The 20,540-nt window shown below is 50.6% G+C and overlaps 1 protein-coding gene across 4 annotated transcripts in view; it reads left to right on the forward strand.

The window, feature by feature from the left end:
* Positions 1-1,423: 1,423 nt before the first annotated feature.
* Positions 1,424-20,540, forward strand: part of LOXL3 (lysyl oxidase like 3) — a 244,974-nt gene continuing 225,857 nt past the window's right edge. For 2 of the 4 annotated variants that reach the window (XM_075573920.1, XM_075573929.1), the window contains exon 1: positions 1,424-1,620. The gene's annotated coding sequence lies outside the window, so the exon portion shown is untranslated. The remainder of the gene's footprint in view (positions 1,621-20,540) is intronic. The other 2 variants (XM_075573947.1, XM_075573939.1) reach the window with 2 other exon arrangements.

Genomic DNA, 20,540 nt, shown 5'->3' on the forward strand with positions numbered 1-20,540 from the left:
TGTATCACTGTGTATGTGTGTCTCACTGTGTGTATGTGTGTATCACTGTGTATGTGTGTCTCACTGTGTGTATGCGTGTATCACTGTGTATGTGTGTATCACTGTGAGTGTGTATGTGTATCACTGTGTATGTGTGTATCACTGTCAGTGTGTATGTGTATCCCTGTGTGTATGTGTGTATCACTGTGAGTGTGTATGTGTATCACTGTGTGTATGTGTGTATCACTGTGAGTGTGTGTATCACTGAGTGTGTGTATCACTGTGTATGTGTGTATCACTGTGAGTGTGTGTATCACTGTGAGTGTGTGTATCACTGTGAGTGTGTGTATCACTGTGTGTGTATCACTGTGTGAGTGTGTGTATCACTGTGTATGTGTGTATCACTGTGTATCACTGTGAGTGTGTGTATCACTGTGTGTGTATCACTGTGTGTGTATCACTGTGTATCACTGTGTATCACTGTGTATCACTGTGTGTATGTGTGTATCACTGTATCACTGTGTATGTGTGTATCACTGTGTATCACTGTGTGTGTATCACTGTGAGTGTGTGTATCACTGTGAGTGTGTGTATCACTGTGAGTGTGTGTATCACTGTGAGTGTGTGTATCACTGTGTATCACTGTGAGTGTGTGTATCACTGTGTGTGTATCACTGTGTATCACTGTGTGTATGTGTGTATCACTGTATCACTGTGTATGTGTGTATCACTGTGTGTATGTGTGTATGTGTGTATCACTGTATCACTGTGTGTATGTGTGTATCACTGTATCACTGTGTATGTGTGTATCACTGTGTGTATGTGTGTATGTGTGTATCACTGTATCACTGTGTATGTGTGTATCACTGTATCACTGTGTATGTGTGTATCACTGTGTGTATGTGTGTATGTGTGTATCACTGTATCACTGTGTGTATGTGTGTATCACTGTATCACTGTGTATGTGTGTATCACTGTGTGTATGTGTGTATGTGTGTATCACTGTATCACTGTGTATGTGTGTATCACTGTGTATCACTGTGTATCACTGTGTGTATGTGTGTATCACTGTATCACTGTGTATGTGTGTATCACTGTGTATCACTGTGTATCACTGTTTATCACTGTGTGTATGTGTGTATCACTGTATCACTGTGTATGTGTGTATCACTGTGTGTATGTGTGTATGTGTGTATCACTGTATCACTGTGTATGTGTGTATCACTGTGTATCACTGTGAGTCTGTGCGTATGTGGCACTCTGCAATCCCCCCGCCCCCCTCAGTCCCCCTGCTCTGCTCTCCCCCCTCTCTATGCTGCCTCTGTCATTCCTTGTTTGCATTAAATCCTGGGAGAGAAAGAGGGGAGGGAGAGAGACAGGGAGAGGAGGAGAGAGAGGGGGAGACAGGGGAGGGGAGAGAGTGAGGGGAGAGAGCGAGGGGGGATCCAGAGAAGGGGAAGAGAAAGAAAGAGAAGAGACAGGAGAGGAGAGACTGGAGGAGGAACGAGAGGAGAAGTGGGAGAGAGAGAGAGGGGGAGAGACTGGAGGAGGAACGAGAGGAGAAGTGGGAGAGAGAGAGAGGGGGAGAGACTGGAGGAGGAACGAGAGAAGAATTACACTAACAAAAGTGAAACACTAAAGGTAAGAGAGAGAGAGAGGGTGAGACAGAGAGTGAGAGAGTGAGAGAGAGAGAGAGAGAGAGAGAGAGAGGGTGAGAGAGAGAGTGAGAGAGTGTGAGAGTGAGAGAGGGTGAGAGAGAGAGAGAGGGTAAGAGAGAGAGTGAAAGAGAGAGCAAGATATGGGAGGGAGAGAGTGGAGAGAGATGGGGGGGAGAGGAGAGAGCAAAAGAGGGAGAGAGCGCACAAAATATGGGAGGGAGAGAGATGGAGGGAGAGAGAGATGGGGAGAGAAAGAGAGGAGAAGTGGGGGAGAGAGATGGGGGAGTGAGGAGAGAGCGAGATATGGGAGGGAGAGAGAGATGAGAGAGGAGAGAGAGGGAGATATGGCAGTTAGAGAGATGGGGAGAGAGAGGGAGACATGGGAGGGAGAGAGAGGAGAGAGAGAGGAGAGAGAGAGGAGAGAGAGAGCGAGATATGGGAGGGAGAGAGAGATGGGGAGAGAGGAGAGAGAGGGAGATATGGCAGTTAGAGAGAGATGGGGAGAGAGAGGGAGATATGGGATGGGGAGAGAGGAGAGAGAGCGAGATATGGGAGGGAGAGAGAGATGGGGAGAGAAAGAGAGGAGAAGTGGGGGAGAGAGATGGGGGAGTGAGGAGAGAGCGAGATATGGGAGGGAGAGAGAGATGGGGAGAGAGGAGCGAGAGGGAGATATGGCAGTTAGAGAGAGATGGGGGAGAGAGGGAGACATGGGAGGGAGAGAGAGGAGAGAGAGGAGAGAGAGAGCGAGATATGGGAGGGAGAGAGGGAGAGATGGGGGAGAGAGGAGAGGTGGGGGTGAGAGAAAGGGGTTGAAAAAGAGATGGATAGAGAAGTGAAGGAGAGAGAGCACAAGAGTAGCGTTAGATCCAGAGAGCGAGAGAGCGCACATCTGTTTATTAGAACGTGTGTGAAGATAATTTGAGACAGTCACGCTATGTGACTAAATTACATCAGAGGTGATCGACAGAGTCTAGCCATACATACACACATACACACATCATACATACACACATACATCATACACACAAACACATCATACATACATACACAACATACCTACATACACAACATACATACACATCCATACATACATACACACATACATACATACACAACATACCTACATACACAACATACATACACATCCATACATACATACACACATACATACATACACAACATACCTACATACACAACATACATACACATCCATACATACATACACACATACACACATCATACATACACACATACACATCATACATACATACACAACATACCTACATACACAACATACATACACATCCATACATACATACACACATACACACACATCATACATACACACATACACACACATCATACATACATACATACACACACATCATACATACACACATACATCGTACACACAAACACATCATACATACATACACAACATACCTACATACACAACATACATACACATCCATACATACATACACACATACACACACATCATACATACACACATACACACACATCATACATACACACATACATCGTACACACAAACACATCATACATACATACACAACATACCTACACATACATACACAACATACATACACATCCATTCATACATACATACACAACATACCTACATACACAACATACATACACATCCATACATACATACACAACATACATACACATACATACATACATACATACACAACATACATACACATCCATTCATACATGCATACATACACATACATATATCATACACACAAACACATCATACATACATACACAACATACCTACATACACAACATACATACACATCCATACATACATACACAACATACATACACATCCATTCATACATACATACACAACATACCTACATACACAACATACATACACATACATACATACATACACAACATACATACACATCCATTCATACATACATACACAACATACATACACATCCATTCATACATGCATACATCATACATACACACACATCATACATACACATACATATATCATACATGCATACATACATACACATCCATTCATACATAAACACATACATGCATAAATACACATACACATGCATACACATACATAAATACACACATGCATACATACATATATCATACATGCATAAATACATGCACACATGCTGTGTGTATTATATAGTATATGCGAGTGACAATGTTAGGTAAAAACCATATTTGAATGCTGTTTTCTGTCTACCCCTAATCACATTAAGTGTTGACACCTAGGCAGGGAACATCCTGTGTAGAAAACCATTTGTTTGAATGTGCCTCAGATGTGCTAATTAAGCAGACAGAACCACACTGTCAGGTGACTTTTTAGGCCCATATAAACCCAGTCAGAACAGCTAGTCTGCCTGCAGCCTTCTCCAAGTGGCCCATTATAAGTGGCATGAATACGGAACAACTGAAGTTTAAAAGCAAGTTCAGAAGAAGTGGACACCCCATCTGGCCCTGATTCCTGCATGTGAACTGCGCTGGAAAGGAGGAAATCATCTATACCAGACTGCATCATTACTGCTGTGATGCTGCCTTTACCATTTATATTTGCTGTGGCTTCACTTCTTCTCAAATTATGCACTTCTTTTTACCAGCCTCATTATGTCTCTAACTCTATTCATATATCTCCATCTCTCCTTCCTTCATCACTTCTCTGTTCACATGAACTCCTTTCTTACCTGCGTCCTCTGTCACCACACAGCTATACACCCTGCTCTAAAACACACCCTTACAAATCCTCCTCACACATTCTCTTTCTATCCATGCTTCTCCTCCTTGCTTCGGGGGATATCTCTCCCAATCCTGGTCCCTGCCCTATTCCTACATGCGCTCGTCCTCGCCTGCCAATTGCAACCTCTACTCCTCCAACCTCATACCCATCCCCTGCCACCCTCCCTCCTCTCTCCTTTTCTCCTGTGCCCTTTGGAATGCTCGCTCCCTCTCTAACAAGTTCCTCTCTGTGCATGACTTCTTTCTCTCTCACTCCATGCTTCTCTTTGCTATAACTGAGACCTGGCTCACTCAGTCTGACTCCGCTCTGGAAGCTGCCCTCTCCTATGGTGGCCTTTCCTTCTCCCACACTCCGCGCACTGATGGCAGGGGTGGAGGCGTGGGGCTCCTGCTCTCCTCTCTCTGCCGTTACCGAACCCTTCCTATTCCTCCCTCTCTTGCTTTCCATCCTTTGAGGCTCACACTGTCCAGATCTTCTCTCCTCTCCCTGTCCATGTGGCGGTCATCTATCGCCCACCTACCTCTACTCATCCCCCTTCTGCCTTTCTCTCTCACTTTGAATCCTGGCTCTCTTTCTTCCTCTCCTCAGACTCCCCTGTTCTTCTCCTGGGGGACTTCAATTGCCACATTGATGACCCCTCTCTCCCTTGGGCTTCCCGCTTTCTCTCTCTAACCTCTTCTTTTGGCCTTCAACAGTGGACTGCAGCCAGCACCCACAAGGATGGCCACTACTTAGACCTGGTTTTCACTAAGAACTTCTCTCTCTCAGATTTCTCCATTACCCCTTTTCCTCTCTCTGACCATCATCTCATCTCATTCTCCCTATCTCGCTTCTCCCCTTCCCCACCTCCATCTACCCCCCGGTTCTGCAGAAACCTGCGCTCTATTCACTTACCTGACTTTGAGTCCACTTTACGCTCCTCCCTCTCCTCTCTCAGCTCTGCTACAGACCCCGACAACCTGGTCAGGAACTACAACTCTGTCTTGGCCTCGTCTCTTGATCTACATGCCCCTCTTTCTCTCTGCCACACTCGCCATTCTAACCCTAGACCCTGGCTAAATTCCCACACACGCATGCTGCGTTCCTCCACTCGTTCCTCTGAACGCCTGTGGAGGAAGTCTCACACTCTCGCAGACTTCCTTCACTACAAATTTATGCTATCCTGTTTCAACTCTGCCCTCTCGCAAGCTAAACAAGCCTACTTTTGTGCACTAATCAACATGCACAAGTCTAACCCACGCTGACTGTTCTCTCTCTTTGATACTCTACTCAAACCACCCTCAGCTGCTTCTCCTGCCTCCATCTCCGCTCAGGACTTTGCTGACTATTTTAAGGAAAAGGTGGAATCCATAAGGCAGAACATCCCCCTCTGTTTCTTCCTCCCATCCTACACCTCTTCCAAACTCGCCTCCTGCCTTCCTTGACTCTTTTTCAACTGTCTCAGAGGAGGATGTGTCGCTGTTGATCGCCTCTTCTCCCTCTACCACTTGCCCTCTTGACCCCATTCCCTCCCATCTCCTAAAACCTCTTGCTCCTACTATAATCCCTACGTTCACACACATTTTTAACTCCTCCCTCTGCTCTGGAACCTTTCCATCCTCCTTCAAACATGCAACAGTCATACCATTACTCAAAAACAGCAAGCTTGACCCTACCTTTCTGTCTAACTATCGACCTGTCTCCCTCCTGCCTTTTGCCTCTAAACTCCTTGAACGTCTTGTATTCTCTCGCTTGCTCCATTTTCTGAACACCTATTCTCTCCTAGACCCTCTACAATCTGGCTTCCGCACTGCTCACTACACGGAAACAGCCCTCACTAAAATAACTGAAGACCTCCATGCTGCCAAAGACAGAGGTCATTACACTTTGCTCATATTACTCGACCTCTCTGCAGCATTTGACACCATGGACCACCCTCTTCTCCTTCACATTCTCCATACTCTTGGTATTCGGAACAAAGCTCTATCCTGGATCTCATCCTACCTCTCCCATCGTACTTTCAGTGTCTCTTCTGCTAACACCTCCTCCGCCTCTATTGATCTCTCTGTGGGGGTACCCCAGGGCTCTGTCCTGGGACCTCTTCTCTTTTCTCTGTACACACTCTCTCTAGGTGACCTAATAACATCTTTTGGGTTTAAAAATCACCTCTATGCTGACGACACACAAATATACTGCGCCTGCGGGTCAGTCCATACACATACCAAATAGGAACCGGCGCCTGCGGGTCAGTCCATACACATACCAAATAGGAACCGGCGCCTTCGGGTCAGTCCATACAAATACCAAATAGGAACCGGCGCCTTCGGGTCATTCCATACAAATACCAAATAGGAACCGGCGCCTTCGGGTCATTCCATACACATACCAAATAGGAACCGGCGCCTTCGGGTCAGTCCATACAAATACCAAATAGGAACCGGCGCCTGCGGGTCAGTCCATACAAATACCAAATAGGAACCGGCGCCTTCGGGTCATTCCATACACATACCAAATAGGAACCGGCGCCTTCGGGTCAGTCCATACACATACCAAATAGGAACCGGCGCCTTCGGGTCAGTCCATACACATACCAAATAGGAACCGGCGCCTGCGGGTCAGTCCATACACATACCAAATAGGAACCGGCGCCTTCGGGTCAGTCCATACAAATACAAAATAGGAACCGGCGCCTTCGGGTCAGTCCATACACATACCAAATAGGAACCGGCGCCTGCGGGTCAGTCCATACAAATACCAAATAGGAACCGGCGCCTTCGGGTCAGTCCATACAAATACCAAATAGGAACCGGCGCCTTCGGGTCAGTCCATACACATACCAAATAGGAACCGGCGCCTGCGGGTCAGTCCATACAAATACCAAATAGGAACCGGCGCCTTCGGGTCAGTCCATACACATACCAAATAGGAACCGGCGCCTGCGGGTCAGTCCATACACATACCAAATAGGAACCGGCACCAGCGGGTCAGTCCATACACATACCAAATAGGAAACGGCGCCTGCGGGTCAGTCCATACACATACCAAATGGGAAACGGCGCCTTCGGGTCAGTCCACACACATACCAAATAGGAAATGGCGCCTGCGGGTCAGTCCATACACATACCAAATAGGAACCGGCGCCTGCGGGTCAGTCCATACACATACCAAATAGGAACCGGCACCTTCGGGTCAGTCCATACAAATACCAAATAGGAACCGGCGCCTTCGGGTCATTCCATACAAATACCAAATAGGAACCGGCGCCTTCGGGTCATTCCATACACATACCAAATAGGAACCGGCGCCTTCGGGTCAGTCCATACAAATACCAAATAGGAACCGGCGCCTGCGGGTCAGTCCATACAAATACCAAATAGGAACCGGCGCCTTCGGGTCATTCCATACACATACCAAATAGGAACCGGCGCCTTCGGGTCAGTCCATACAAATACCAAATAGGAACCGGCGCCTTCGGGTCAGTCCATACACATACCAAATAGGAACCGGCGCCTGCGGGTCAGTCCATACACATACCAAATAGGAACCGGCACCTGCGGGTCAGTCCATACACATACCAAATAGGAACCGGCACCTGCGGGTCAGTCCATACACATACCAAATGGGAAACGGCGCCTTCGGGTCAGTCCATACACATACCAAATAGGAACCGGCGCCTTCGGGTCATTCCATACAAATACCAAATAGGAACCGGCGCCTTCGGGTCATTCCATACAAATACCAAATAGGAACCGGCGCCTTCGGGTCATTCCATACACATACCAAATAGGAACCGGCGCCTTCGGGTCAGTCCATACAAATACCAAATAGGAACCGGCGCCTGCGGGTCAGTCCATACAAATACCAAATAGGAACCGGCGCCTTCGGGTCATTCCATACACATACCAAATAGGAACCGGCGCCTTCGGGTCAGTCCATACACATACCAAATAGGAACCGGCGCCTTCGGGTCAGTCCATACACATACCAAATAGGAACCGGCGCCTGCGGGTCAGTCCATACACATACCAAATAGGAACCGGCGCCTTCGGGTCAGTCCATACAAATACAAAATAGGAACCGGCGCCTTCGGGTCAGTCCATACACATACCAAATAGGAACCGGCGCCTGCGGGTCAGTCCATACAAATACCAAATAGGAACCGGCGCCTTCGGGTCAGTCCATACAAATACCACATAGGAACCGGCGCCTTCGGGTCAGTCCATACACATACCAAATAGGAACCGGCGCCTGCGGGTCAGTCCATACAAATACCAAATAGGAACCGGCGCCTTCGGGTCAGTCCATACAAATACAAAATAGGAACCGGCGCCTTCGGGTCAGTCCATACACATACCAAATAGGAACCGGCGCCTGCGGGTCAGTCCATACAAATACCAAATAGGAACCGGCGCCTTCGGGTCAGTCCATACAAATACCACATAGGAACCGGCGCCTTCGGGTCAGTCCATACACATACCAAATAGGAACCGGCGCCTGCGGGTCAGTCCATACAAATACCAAATAGGAACCGGCGCCTTCGGGTCAGTCCATACACATACCAAATAGGAACCGGCGCCTGCGGGTCAGTCCATACACATACCAAATAGGAACCGGCACCTGCGGGTCAGTCCATACACATACCAAATAGGAACCGGCACCTGCGGGTCAGTCCATACACATACCAAATGGGAAACGGCGCCAACGGGTCAGTCCATACACATACCAAATAGGAAACGGCGCCTGCGGGTCAGTCCATACACATACCAAATGGGAACCGGCGCCTTCGGGTCAGTCCATACACATACCAAGTAGGAACCGGCGCCTTCGGGTCAGTCCATACAAATACCAAATAGGAACCGGCGCCTGCGGGTCAGTCCATACAAATACCAAATAGGAACCGGCGCCTTCGGGTCAGTCCATACACATACCAAATAGGAACCGGCGCCTTCGGGTCAGTCCATACACATACCAAATAGGAACCGGCGCCTTCGGGTCAGTCCATACACATACCAAATAGGAACCGGCGCCTTCGGGTCAGTCTATACACATACCAAATAGGAACCGGCGCCTGTGGGTCAGTCCATACAAATACCAAATAGGAACCGGTGCCTTCGGGTCAGTCCATACAAATACCAAATAGGAACCGGCGCCTGCGGGTCAGTCCATACAAATACCAAATAGGAACCGGTGCCTGCGGGTCAGTCCATACACATACCAAATAGGAACCGGCGCCTGCGGGTCAGTCCATACAAATACCAAATAGGAACCGGCGCCTGCGGGTCAGTCCATACAAATACCAAATAGGAACCGGTGCCTTCGGGTCAGTCCATACAAATACCAAATAGTAACCGGCGCCTGCGGGTCAGTCCATACAAATACCAAATAGGAACCGGTGCCTGCGGGTCAGTCCATACACATACCAAATAGGAACCGGCGCCTGCGGGTCAGTCCATACACATACCAAATAGGAACCGGCGCCTTCAGGTCAGTCCATACAAATACCAAATAGGAACCGGCGCCTTCGGGTCAGTCCATACACATACCAAATAGGAACCGGCGCCTTCGGGTCAGTCCATACACATACCAAATAGGAACCAACGTCTGCGAGTCAGTCCATACAAATACCAAATAGGAACCGGCGCCTGCGGGTCAGTCCATACACATACCAAATAGGAACCGGCGCCTTCGGGTCAGTCCATACACATACCAAATAGGAACCGGCGCCTGCGGGTCAGTCCATACACGTACCAAATAGGAACCGGCGCCTTCGGGTCAGTCCACACACATACCAAATAGGAACCGGCGCCTTCGGGTCAGTCCATACAAATACCAAATAGGAACCGGCGCCTTCGGGTCAGTCCATACAAATACCAAATAGGAACCGGCGCCTTCGGGTCATTCCATACACATACCAAATAGGAACCGGCGCCTGCGGGTCAGTCCATACACATACCAAATAGGAACCGGCGCCTTCGGGTCAGTCCATACAAATACCAAATATGAACCGGCGCCTGTGGGTCAGTCCATACAAATACCAAATAGGAACCGGCGCCTTCGGGTCATTCCATACACATACCAAATAGGAACCGGCGCCTTCGGGTCAGTCCATACACATACCAAATAGGAACCGGCACCTTCGGGTCAGTCCATACACATACCAAATAGGAACCGGCGCCTGCGGGTCAGTCCATACACATACCAAATAGGAACCGGCGCCTTCGGGTCAGTCCATACAAATTCCAAATAGGTACCGGCGCCTGCGGGTCAGTCCATACACATACCAAATAGGAACCGGCGCCTGTGGGTCAGTCCATACAAATACCAAATAGGAACCGGCGCCTGCGGGTCAGTCCATACATATACCAAATAGGAACCGGCACCTGCGGGTCAGTCCATACAAATACCAAATAGGAACCGGCGCCTGCGGGTCAGTCCATACACATACCAAATAGGAACCGGCGCCTGCGGGTCAGTCCATACAAATACCAAATAGGAACCGGCGCCTGCGGGTCAGTCCATACACATACCAAATAGGAACCGGCGCCTGCGGGTCAGTCCATACAAATACCAAATAGGAACCGGCACCTGCGGGTCAGTCCATTCAAATACCAAATAGGAACCGGCGCCTTCGGGTCAGTCCATACAAATACCAAATAGGAACCGGCGCCTGCGGGTCAGTCCATTCAATTACCAAATAGGAACCGGCGCCTGCGGGTCAGTCCATACACATTCCAAATAGGAACCGGCGCCTTCGGTTCAGTCCATACAAATACCAAATAGGAACCGGCACCTGCGGGTCAGTCCATTCAAATACCAAATAGGAACCGGCGCCTGCGGGTCAATCCATACACATACCAAATAGGAACCGGCGCCTGCGGGTCAGTCCATACACATACCAAATAGGAACCGGCACCTGCGGGTCAGTCCATACAAATACCAAATAGGAACCGGCGCCTTCGGGTCAGTCCATACAAATACCAAATAGGAACCGGTGCCTGCGGGTCAGTCCATACAAATACCAAATAGGAACCGGCGCCTGCGGGTCAGTCCATTCAAATACCAAATAGGAACCGGCGCCTTCGGGTCAGTCCATACAAATACCAAATAGGAACCGGCACCTGCGGGTCAGTCCATACAAATTCCAAATAGGAACCGGCGCCTGCGGGTCAGTCCATACAAATACCAAATAGGAACCGGCGCCTGCAGGTCAGTCCATTCAAATACCAAATAGGAACCGGCGCCTTCGGGTTAGTCTATACAAATACCAAATAGGAACCGGCGCCTGCGGGTCAGTCCATACACATACCAAATAGGAACCGGCGCCTGCGGGTCGGTCCATACACATACCAAATAGGAACCGGCGCCTGCGGGTCAGTCCATGCACATACCAAATAGGAACCGGCGCCTGCGGGTCAGTCCATACACATACCAAATAGGAACCGGCGCCTGCGGGTGAGTCCATACAAATACCAAATAGGAACCGGCGCCTGCGGGTCAGTCCATGCACATACCAAATAGGAACCGGCGCCTTCGGGTCAGTCCATACAAATACCAAATAGGAACCGGCGCCTTCGGTCAGTCCATACAAATACCAAATAGGAACCGGCGCCTGCGGGTCAGTCCATACAAATACCAAATAGGAACCGGCACCTGCGGGTCAGTCCATACAAATTCCAAATAGGAACCGGTGCCTGCGGGTCAGTCCATACAAATACCAAATAGGAACCGGCGCCTGCGGGTCAGTCCATACAAATACCAAATAGGAACCGGCGCCTGCGGGTCAGTCCATACAAATACCAAATAGGAACCGGCGCCTTCGGGTCAGTCCATACACATACCAAATAGGAACCGGCGCCTGCGGGTCAGTCCATACACATACCAAATTGGAACCGGCGCCTGCGGGTCAGTCCATACACATACCAAATAGGAACCGGAGCCTGCGGGTCAGTCTATACAAATACCAAATAGGAACCGGCGCCTGCGGGTCAGTCTATACAAATACCAAATAGGAACCGGCACCTGCGGGTCAGTCCATACACATACCAAATAGGAACCGGCACCTGGGGGTCAGTCCATACACATACCAAGTAGGAACCGGCGCCTTCGGTCAGTCCATACACATACCAAATAGGAACCGGAGCCTGCGGGTCAGTCCATACACATACCAAATAGGAACCTGCGCCTGGGGTCAGTCCATTTACATTCCAAATAGGAACCGGCACCTGCGGGTCAGTCCATACACATACCAAGTAGGAACCGGCGCCTTCGGTCAGTCCATACAAATACCAAATAGGAACCGGCGCCTTCGGGTCAGTCCATTCAAATACCAAATAGGAACCGGCGCCTTCGGGTCAGTCCATACACATACCAAATAGGAACCGGCGCCTGCGGGTCAGTCCATACACATACCAAATAGGAACCGGCGCCTTCGGTCAGTCCATACACATACCAAGTAGGAACCGGCGCCTTCGGTCAGTCCATACACATACCAAGTAGGAACCGGCGCCTTCGGTCAGTCCATACAAATACCAAATAGGAACCGGCGCCTTCGGGTCAGTCCATTCAAATACCAAATAGGAACCGGCGCCTGCGAGTCAGTCCATACAAATACCAAATAGGAACCGGCGCCTGCGGGTCAGTCCATACAAATACGAAATAGGAACCGGCGCCTGCGGGTCAGTCCATACAAATACCAAATAGGAACCGGCGCCTGCGGGTCAGTCCATACAAATACCAAATAGGAACTGGCGCCTGCGGGTCAGTCCATACACATACCAAATAGGAACCGGCGCCTGCGGGTCAGTCCATACACATACCAAATAGGAACCGGCACCTGCGGGTCAGTCCATACAAATACCAAATAGGAACCGGCGCCTTCGGTCAGTCCATACAAATACCAAATAGGAACCGGCGCCTTCGGTCAGTCCATACAAATACCAAATAGGAACCGGCGCCTGCGGGTCAGTCCATTCAAATACCAAATAGGAACCGGCGCCTTCGGGTCAGTCCATACACATACCAAATAGGAACCGGCACCTGCGGGTCAGTCCATACAAATTCCAAATAGGAACCGGCGCCTGCGGGTCAGTCCATACACATACCAAATAGGAACCGGCGCCTGCGGGTCAGTCCATACAAATACCAAATAGGAACCGGCGCCTGCGGGTCAGTCCATACACATACCAAATAGGAACCGGCGCCTTCGGGTCAGTCCATACAAATACCAAATAGGAACCGGCGCCTGCGGGTCAGTCCATTCAAATACCAAATAGGAACCGGCGCCTTCGGGTCAGTCCATACAAATACCAAATAGGAACCGGCACCTGCGGGTCAGTCCATACAAATTCCAAATAGGAACCGGCGCCTGCGGGTCAGTCCATACACATACCAAATAGGAACCGGCGCCTGCGGGTCAGTCCATACAAATACCAAATAGGAACCGGCGCCTGCGGGTCAGTCCATACAAATACCAAATAGGAACCGGCGCCTGCGGGTCAGTCCATACAAATACCAAATAGGAACCGCCGCCTTCGGGTCATTCCATACACATACCAAATAGGAACCGGCGCCTTCGGGTCAGTCCATACAAATACCAAATAGGAACCGGCGCCTGCGGGTCAGTCCATTCAAATACCAAATAGGAACCGGCGCCTTCGGGTCAGTCCATACAAATACCAAATAGGAACCGGCACCTGCGGGTCAGTCCATACAAATTCCAAATAGGAACCGGCGCCTGCGGGTCAGTCCATACACATACCAAATAGGAACCGGTGCCTGTGAGTCAGTCCATACAAATACCAAATAGGAACCGGCGCCTGCGGGTCAGTCCATACAAATACCAAATAGGAACCGGCGCCTGCGGGTCAGTCCATACAAATACCAAATAGGAACCGCCGCCTGCGGGTCAGTCCATACAAATACCAAATAGGAACCGGCGCCTTCGGGTCAGTCCATACGCATACCAAATAGGAACCGGCGCCTGCGGGTCAGTCCATACACATACCAAATAGGAACCGGCGCCTGCGGGTCAGTCCATACACATACCAAATAGGAACCGGAGCCTGCGGGTCAGTCCATACACATACCAAATAGGAACCGGCACTTGCGGGTCAGTCCATACAAATACCAAATAGGAACCGGCGCCTGCGGGTCAGTCCATACAAATACCAAATAGGAACCGGCACCTGCGGGTCAGTCCATTCAAATACCAAATAGGAACCGGCGCCTGCGGGTCAGTCCATACAAATACCAAATAGGAACCGGCGCCTTCGGGTCATTCCATACACATACCAAATAGGAACCGGCGCCTGCGGGTCAGTCCATACACATACCAAATAGGAACCGGCGCCTTCGGGTCAGTCCATACACATACCAAATAGGAACTGGCGCCTGCGGGTCAATCCATACACATACCAAATAGGAACCGGCGCCTGCGGGTCAGTCCATACACATACCAAATAGGAACCGGCACCTGCGGGTCAGTCCATACAAATACCAAATAGGAACCGGCGCCTTCGGTCAGTCCATACAAATACCAAATAGGAACCGGCGCCTGCGGGTCAGTCCATTCAAATACCAAATAGGAACCGGCGCCTTCGGGTCAGTCCATACAAATACCAAATAGGAACCGGCACCTGCGGGTCAGTCCATACAAATTCCAAATAGGAACCGGCGCCTGCGGGTCAGTCCATTCAAATACCAAATAGGAACCGGCGCCTTCGGGTCAGTCCATACAAATACCAAATAGGAACCGGCACCTGCGGGTCAGTCCATACAAATTCCAAATAGGAACCGGCGCCTGCGGGTCAGTCCATACACATACCAAATAGGAACCGGCGCCTGCGGGTCAATCCATACACATACCAAATAGGAACCGGCGCCTGCGGGTCAGTCCATACACATACCAAATAGGAACCGGCACCTGCGGGTCAGTCCATACAAATACCAAATAGGAACCGGCGCCTTCGGGTCAGTCCATACAAATACCAAATAGGAACCGGTGCCTGCGGGTCAGTCCATACAAATACCAAATAGGAACCGGCGCCTGCGGGTCAGTCCATTCAAATACCAAATAGGAACCGGCGCCTTCGGGTCAGTCCATACAAATACCAAATAGGAACCGGCACCTGCGGGTCAGTCCATACAAATTCCAAATAGGAACCGGCGCCTGCGGGTCAGTCCATACAAATACCAAATAGGAACCGGCGCCTGCAGGTCAGTCCATTCAAATACCAAATAGGAACCGGCGCCTTCGGGTTAGTCTATACAAATACCAAATAGGAACCGGCGCCTGCGGGTCAGTCCATACACATACCAAATAGGAACCGGCGCCTGCGGGTCGGTCCATACACATACCAAATAGGAACCGGCGCCTGCGGGTCAGTCCATGCACATACCAAATAGGAACCGGCGCCTGCGGGTCAGTCCATACACATACCAAATAGGAACCGGCGCCTGCGGGTGAGTCCATACAAATACCAAATAGGAACCGGCGCCTGCGGGTCAGTCCATGCACATACCAAATAGGAACCGGCGCCTTCGGGTCAGTCCATACAAATACCAAATAGGAACCGGCGCCTTCGGTCAGTCCATACAAATACCAAATAGGAACCGGCGCCTGCGGGTCAGTCCATACAAATACCAAATAGGAACCGGCACCTGCGGGTCAGTCCATACAAATTCCAAATAGGAACCGGTGCCTGCGGGTCAGTCCATACAAATACCAAATAGGAACCGGCGCCTGCGGGTCAGTCCATACAAATACCAAATAGGAACCGGCGCCTGCGGGTCAGTCCATACAAATACCAAATAGGAACCGGCGCCTTCGGGTCAGTCCATACACATACCAAATAGGAACCGGCGCCTGCGGGTCAGTCCATACACATACCAAATTGGAACCGGCGCCTGCGGGTCAGTCCATACACATACCAAATAGGAACCGGAGCCTGCGGGTCAGTCTATACAAATACCAAATAGGAACCGGCGCCTGCGGGTCAGTCTATACAAATACCAAATAGGAACCGGCACCTGCGGGTCAGTCCATACACATACCAAATAGGAACCGGCGCCTGGGGGTCAGTCCATACACATACCAAGTAGGAACCGGCGCCTTCGGTCAGTCCATACACATACCAAATAGGAACCGGAGCCTGCGGGTCAGTCCATACACATACCAAATAGGAACCGGCGCCTGGGGTCAGTCCATTTACATACCAAATAGGAACCGGCACCTGCGGGTCAGTCCATACACATACCAAGTAGGAACCGGCGCCTTCGGTCAGTCCATACAAATACCAAATAGGAACCGGCGCCTTCGGGTCAGTCCATTCAAATACCAAATAGGAACCGGCGCCTTCGGGTCAGTCCATACACATACCAAATAGGAACCGGCGCCTGCGGGTCAGTCCATACACATACCAAATAGGAACCGGCGCCTTCGGTCAGTCCATACACATACCAAGTAGGAACCGGCGCCTTCGGTCAGTCCATACACATACCAAGTAGGAACCGGCGCCTTCGGTCAGTCCATACAAATACCAAATAGGAACCGGCGCCTTCGGGTCAGTCCATTCAAATACCAAATAGGAACCGGCGCCTGCGAGTCAGTCCATACAAATACCAAATAGGAACCGGCGCCTGCGGGTCAGTCCATACAAATACGAAATAGGAACCGGCGCCTGCGGGTCAGTCCATACAAATACCAAATAGGAACCGGCGCCTGCGGGTCAGTCCATACAAATACCAAATAGGAACTGGCGCCTGCGGGTCAGTCCATACACATACCAAATAGGAACCGGCGCCTGCGGGTCAGTCCATACACATACCAAATAGGAACCGGCACCTGCGGGTCAGTCCATACAAATACCAAATAGGAACCGGCGCCTTCGGTCAGTCCATACAAATACCAAATAGGAACCGGCGCCTTCGGTCAGTCCATACAAATACCAAATAGGAACCGGCGCCTGCGGGTCAGTCCATTCAAATACCAAATAGGAACCGGCGCCTTCGGGTCAGTCCATACAAATACCAAATAGGAACCGGCACCTGCGGGTCAGTCCATACAAATTCCAAATAGGAACCGGCGCCTGCGGGTCAGTCCATACACATACCAAATAGGAACCGGCGCCTGCGGGTCAGTCCATACAAATACCAAATAGGAACCGGCGCCTGCGGGTCAGTCCATACACATACCAAATAGGAACCGGCGCCTTCGGGTCAGTCCATACAAATACCAAATAGGAACCGGCGCCTGCGGGTCAGTCCATTCAAATACCAAATAGGAACCGGCGCCTTCGGGTCAGTCCATACAAATACCAAATAGGAACCGGCACCTGCGGGTCAGTCCATACAAATTCCAAATAGGAACCGGCGCCTGCGGGTCAGTCCATACACATACCAAATAGGAACCGGCGCCTGCGGGTCAGTCCATACAAATACCAAATAGGAACCGGCGCCTGCGGGTCAGTCCATACAAATACCAAATAGGAACCGGCGCCTGCGGGTCAGTCCATACAAATACCAAATAGGAACCGCCGCCTGCGGGTCATTCCATACACATACCAAATAGGAACCGGCGCCTTCGGGTCAGTCCATACAAATACCAAATAGGAACCGGCGCCTGCGGGTCAGTCCATTCAAATACCAAATAGGAACCGGCGCCTTCGGGTCAGTCCATACAAATACCAAATAGGAACCGGCACCTGCGGGTCAGTCCATACAAATTCCAAATAGGAACCGGCGCCTGCGGGTCAGTCCATACACATACCAAATAGGAACCGGCGCCTGCGGGTCAGTCCATACAAATACCAAATAGGAACCGGCGCCTGCGGGTCAGTCCATACAAATACCAAATAGGAACCGGCGCCTGCGGGTCAGTCCATACAAATACCAAATAGGAACCGCCGCCTGCGGGTCAGTCCATACAAATACCAAATAGGAACCGGCGCCTTCGGGTCAGTCCATACGCATACCAAATAGGAACCGGCGCCTGCGGGTCAGTCCATACACATACCAAATAGGAACCGGCGCCTGCGGGTCAGTCCATACACATACCAAATAGGAACCGGAGCCTGCGGGTCAGTCCATACACATACCAAATAGGAACCGGCACTTGCGGGTCAGTCCATACAAATACCAAATAGGAACCGGCGCCTGCGGGTCAGTCCATACAAATACCAAATAGGAACCGGCACCTGCGGGTCAGTCCATTCAAATACCAAATAGGAACCGGCGCCTGCGGGTCAGTCCATTCAAATACCAAATAGGAACCGGCGCCTGCGGGTCAGTCCATACACATACCAAATAGGAACCGGCGCCTTCGGGTCAGTCCATACACATACCAAATAGGAACCGGCGCCTTCGGTTCAGTCCATACACATACCAAATAGGAACTGGCGCCTGCGGGTCAATCCATACACATACCAAATAGGAACCGGCGCCTGCGGGTCAGTCCATACACATACCAAATAGGAACCGGCACCTGCGGGTCAGTCCATACAAATACCAAATAGGAACCGGCGCCTTCGGTCAGTCCATACAAATACCAAATAGGAACCGGCGCCTGCGGGTCAGTCCATTCAAATACCAAATAGGAACCGGCGCCTTCGGGTCAGTCCATACAAATACCAAATAGGAACCGGCACCTGCGGGTCAGTCCATACAAATTCCAAATAGGAACCGGCGCCTGCGGGTCAGTCCATTCAAATACCAAATAGGAACCGGCGCCTTCGGGTCAGTCCATACAAATACCAAATAGGAACCGGCACCTGCGGGTCAGTCCATAAAAATTCCAAATAGGAACCGGCGCCTGCGGGTCAGTCCATACACATACCAAATAGGAACCGGCGCCTGCGGGTCAGTCCATACAAATACCAAATAGGAACCGGCACCTGCGGGTCAGTCCATACAAATACCAAATAGGAACCGGCGCCTGCGGGTCAGTCCATACACATACCAAATAGGAACCGGCGCCTGCGGGTCAGTCCATACAAATACCAAATAGGAACCAGCGCCTGCGGGTCAGTCCATACACATACCAAATAGGAACCGGCACCTGCGGGTCAGTCCATACACATACCAAATAGGAACCGGCGCCTGCGGGTCAGTCCATACAAATACCAAATAGGAACCGGCGCCTGCGGGTCAGTCCATACAAATACCAAATAGGAACCGGCACCTGCGGGTCAGTCCATACACATACCAAATAGGAACCAGCGCCTGCGGGTCAGTCCATACAAATACCAAATAGGAACCAGCGCCTGCGGGTCAGTCCATACACATACCAAATAGGAACCGGCGCCTGCGGGTCAGTCCATACACATACCAAATAGGAACCGGCACCTGCGGGTCAGTCCATACAAATTCCAAATAGGAACCGGCGCCTGCGGGTCAGTCCATACACATACCAAATAGGAACCGGCGCCTGCGGGTCAATCCATACACATACCAAATAGGAACCGGCGCCTGCGGGTCAGTCCATACACATACCAAATAGGAACCGGCACCTGCGGGTCAGTCCATACAAATACCAAATAGGAACCGGCGCCTTCGGGTCAGTCCATACAAATACCAAATAGGAACCGGTGCCTGCGGGTCAGTCCATACAAATACCAAATAGGAACCGGCGCCTGCGGGTCAGTCCATTCAAATACCAAATAGGAACCGGCGCCTTCGGGTCAGTCCATACAAATACCAAATAGGAACCGGCACCTGCGGGTCAGTCCATACAAATTCCAAATAGGAACCGGCGCCTGCGGGTCAGTCCATACAAATACCAAATAGGAACCGGCGCCTGCAGGTCAGTCCATTCAAATACCAAATAGGAACCGGCGCCTTCGGGTTAGTCTATACAAATACCAAATAGGAACCGGCGCCTGCGGGTCAGTCCATACACATACCAAATAGGAACCGGCGCCTGCGGGTCGGTCCATACACATACCAAATAGGAACCGGCGCCTGCGGGTCAGTCCATGCACATACCAAATAGGAACCGGCGCCTGCGGGTCAGTCCATACACATACCAAATAGGAACCGGCGCCTGCGGGTGAGTCCATACAAATACCAAATAGGAACCGGCGCCTGCGGGTCAGTCCATGCACATACCAAATAGGAACCGGCGCCTTCGGGTCAGTCCATACAAATACCAA

Source organism: Ascaphus truei, chromosome 1 (assembly GCF_040206685.1).
Source record: "Ascaphus truei isolate aAscTru1 chromosome 1, aAscTru1.hap1, whole genome shotgun sequence".
In the NCBI taxonomy this organism is placed as follows: Eukaryota; Metazoa; Chordata; class Amphibia; order Anura; family Ascaphidae; genus Ascaphus; species Ascaphus truei.